Source organism: Perna viridis, chromosome 9 (assembly GCF_037379345.1).
Source record: "Perna viridis isolate PV_CMFRI_1.1 ecotype Kerala chromosome 9, ASM3737934v1, whole genome shotgun sequence".
Taxonomy (NCBI): domain Eukaryota; kingdom Metazoa; phylum Mollusca; class Bivalvia; order Mytilida; family Mytilidae; genus Perna; species Perna viridis.
In genome coordinates, this window is record NC_142453.1 from 5,759,206 (window position 1) to 5,763,813 (window position 4,608).

Genomic DNA, 4,608 nt, shown 5'->3' on the forward strand with positions numbered 1-4,608 from the left:
ATGTTCATATCACAACTCATACATTATGCCAGAGCTTGCCGAAACTACGCAGACTTTTTGTATCGCGCTAGAACTCTAACAAATAGGCTTCTGGAACAAGGTTATGTTGCTACAAGATTGAAGTCATCACTACAGAAGTTTTATGGTCGTTATCATGAACTCGTGGATCGTTATGGTGTATCCAGCAGCACCATCAGAACTGATTTGTTCAACGGGTCATAGTCTTCCTTCCCTTGTTTGTCTACCCCGGACTTGACTTTTTATGAGCAACTCGGCGGGTGTTTCTAGAAAAGCAGAGGACGCTTACCCTACCGGTGCACCTGGTCCATGCTCCAAGTTTTTGGTGGAGTCCGAGTTGCTCATTTACTTTTTTTGCTTTGTATGTATGATTTCAGTTACTTTGTGTTCTTTGTTGTGCGTGTCTGTTTTCCATGTCTGGTCTTTGTCCCTGGATTACATTCTTTTGATTACCGCTATAACCTTGATTCCCTTGATTACTCTATCATAAAAGAAAAAAATAGATACTTAGTTTTGGGGAGGGGTAGTTATAACCAATATCTTGTAAAAATAAATGTTTAATGAAGGAGACAATGATTTGACATCTGCAGTTTTATGATTGATTGATTGTTGGGGTTTAACGTCCGAGCAGCAATATTTCAGCTATATTCATACGATGAACATGAAACGGATGATAAAATGAATATGAAATGAAAAACGGGATGGGACAGTAGGGTCGACAAATTTTGATTACCACTAGAAAAAGGGAGGACTGGGTAAGGTCGGGCAATTTAGCCTCCTGTGGCGGAGCGCAAAGGTTCCTACTCCTATCGAATACCACAGCAGGGTTCTTTAACGTGCGAGGAACATGGCATCTTTCCCAACACGGTGCACCACTATGGTTTGCGGTCAGGTTTTCCGTATTTTAGCCTGACAACCCCAGCATATAATATGCCAGGGGTACCCCATTCCACCACCTGGGGCACACATCCAAGTTCCTCTGTGGGCAAAGAGTCCTAGCCGCCGGCTAGGGTTCTGAGCAATATTTAGTCGCCATTTACGACAAGCTTAGCCCCGTGCAGGTCCGGGTGTTAAAAGAATTGGCCTAAGCTTGTCGTATAAGGCGACTAAATAGTGCTCAGAAACCTAGCCGGGGGCTAGGGCAACTGGGATGTGTGCCCCAGGTGGTGAAATGGTGTACCCCTGGCGTGTTACATGCTGGGGTTGTCTGGCTATAATACGGAAAACCTGACCGCAAACCATAGTGGTGCAGCGTGTTGGGAAAGATGCCATGTTCCTCGCACGTTAAAGAACCCTGCTGTGGTATTCGATAGGAGTAGGAACCTTTGCGCTCCACCACAGGAGGCTAAATTGCCCTACCTTACCCATCCCCCCTTTTTCCTGTGGCAATCAAAATTTGTCGACCCTATTATCCTTGTGACCCATCCTTTTTTCCTCATTTCATGTTTATTGTATCATCCATTTCATGTTCATTGTCTGATTATAGCTGAAATATTGCTGCTCGGACGTTAAACCCCAACAAACAACAAACAAACGACAAGCTTAGCTCTGCTGCAGGCCTATTCTTCTAACACCCGGACCTGCACGGGGCCACATCTGCATTTTTAAACTACCGCATAATTTGCTTGCAGTACACTAATACAAGTATTAAGTTCCAATCAACATCCCTCGTTCTCCATTTGAATTCATTAATGATATTGTTAGATAATCAACTTTACATTTTGATTACAATTTTAAATTATTTAACCATTTTTTAAATATATTTTTTATACCTCCGCATGAAGAGGAGAACGTATATAGTGAATTTGCTCTCCGTCCCTAATACTAACCCACAAGTCTTCTCAACCACTGCATGGACTTCGATGAAACTTTTCCCACACTCCTTGTCATATGATACCATTGTGTACCTATTTTTAACATCTGACTGATGCAGCCCCGTGCAGGTCCGGGTGTCAAAAGAATAGTCCTGCAGCAGTGCTAAGCTTGTCGTAAAAGGCGACTAAATAGTGCTCAGAACCCTAGCCGGGGGCTAGGCGCTCTGCCCACAGAGCAACTGGGATGTGTGCCCCATGTGGTGGAATGGGGTACCCCTGGCGTGTTACATGCTGGGGTTGTCAGGCTATAATACCGAAAACCTGACCGCAAACCATAGTGGTGCACCGTGTTGGTAAAGATGCCACGTTCCTCGCACGTTAAAGAACCCTGCTGTGGTATTCGATATGAGTAGGAACCTTTGCGCTCCGCCACAGGAGTCTAAATTGCCCGACCTTACCCATCCCCCCTTTTTCCAGTGGCAATCGAAATTTGTCGACCCTCTTATCCTTGTGACCGATCCTTTTTTTTTGTTTTATTTCATGTTCATTTGATCATCCATTTCATGTTCTTTGTCTGAATATAGCTTAAATATTGCTGCTCGGACGTTAAACCCCAACAAACAAACTGAATGATGCAGGTCCGGGTGTTAAAAGAATAGGCCTGCAGCAGCGCTAAGCTTGTCAAAGGCGACTAAATAGTGCTCAGAACACTAGCCGGGGGCTTGGGCGCTCTGCCCACAGAGCAACTGGGATGTGTGTCCCAGGTGGTGGAATGGGGTACCCCTGGCGTGTTACATGCTGGGGTTGTCAGGATATATTACGGAAAACCTGACCGCAAACCATAGTGGTGCACCGTGTTGAGGAAGATGCCACGTTCCTTGCACGTTAAAGAACCCTACTGTGGTATTCTCCTAGAGTAGGAACCATAGGGCTCCGCTACAGGAGGCTAAATTGTCCGACCCTACCCACCTCTCCTCTCCCTATTTTCAGTGGCAATCAAAATTTCTCGACCCCATTGTCCTTGTGTCAGATCCCTTTTTCATTTCATCATCATGTCATGTTCATTTTATTATCCATTTCATGTTCATCGTCTGAACATTGCTGCTCGGACGTTAAACCGCAACAAACAAACAAACATCTATTCTGCAGAACCAAAAGTTCTCGTATACATTTTTTACAAACGGAGTTTACGCTTTGACTCAACTATTTTGCCTAAGAAAAGAGAAATCTTTAATTCGCCTCTGAAATTAATACTTGTCCATCCAAAGTAGTTTTTCTTTCTATTGTTTGCCTTCATTAATGACATTTCTTATTTATAAGGTATAGCCGGTATAGTTTAGCTTTTACCTTTTGACAAAGACGCCCTTTCATGGAAACGCAAGTCGCAATTTTGTTTTTCGATAGGCCAAATACTGGTAACTTAGTGGCGTTCGAAAAGAAAACCTTAAAATATTCTATAACTACCAACAGTTGATTACCGCAGGTTGAGTTCAAAAAGCGATAAGCACGGCTGTCACTTACAAGGTTATTGAACATATGTCTAGTTTTACCTTTTTACCTTTTTTATGTTGCCAGTGACCTCAGGTTTCAGCAAATCTGAATCTCTAATTAGGCAGAAACAAGCATCTTAAAAAAAACACCGATCTGACAATATGATTTCGTTCAAGTATTGATTTCTCTTTTTTGAAAAAACCCGTGCAGGCCCGGATGTCAAAAGAATAGACCTGCAGCAGCCCTCATCGTGTCGTAAAAGGCGACTAAATAGTGCTCAGAACCTTAGCAGGGGCTAGGGCGCTCTGCCCACAGAGCAACTGGGATGTGTGCCCCAGGTGGTGGAATGGGGTACCCCTGGCGTGTTACATGCTGGGGTTGTCTGGCTATAATACGGAAAACCTGACCGCAAACCATAGTGGTGCAGCGTGTTGGGAAAGATGTCACGTTCCTCGCACGTTAAAGAACCCTGCTGTGGTATTCGATAGGAGTAGGAACCTTTGCGCTCCGCCACAGGAGGCTAAATTGCACGACCCTACCCACCTCTCCCTATTTCCAGTGGCAATCAAAATTTGTCGACCCCATTATCCTTGCGTCCCATCCCTTTTTCATTTCATCATCATTTCATGTTCATTTTATCATATTATATATATATAGCATCGTCTGAATATAGATGAAATATTGCTGCATGGACGTTAAACTCCAACAAACAAACACAAATTAGTCGACCCCATTATCCTTGTGTCTCATCCCATTTATCATTTCATGTTCATCGCCTGAATATAGCTGAAATATTGCTACTCGGGCGTTAAACCCCAATAATCAATCAATCTATCTATTTGGGAAAAAAACACAATAATTTGATCTCTGCATCATTGAATTTGCTCAGAAACTTTTAAATAGAACGTTCGAAAAGTAAGTTATCTACCCCTGAAATTTTCATTTCCAATACATTTCAATGAAATTATAATTCAATTTACCAAAGTGATATGGAAAATCTTGTCTTTTCTTCTTGATTATGATAGTGCAAATAGTCAAATTTAACTTTCAAAATAATGGATTTTCTTCATACCATGTTTCACCAGTTGCCTGAATTTTACAAGGACTGACGCTAAAAGAATAAAGACATAATATCGAAAGAATAGAATATGAAAAATCTGTAAACAGACACTCATAAATAACGAACTAATTTCAGCTTTAATTTCTATTTATTTCAAATATTAAAGATAATATAACAACAATAGCAAAAATATGTTTAACAATATTAAAATATAACATGGACAAA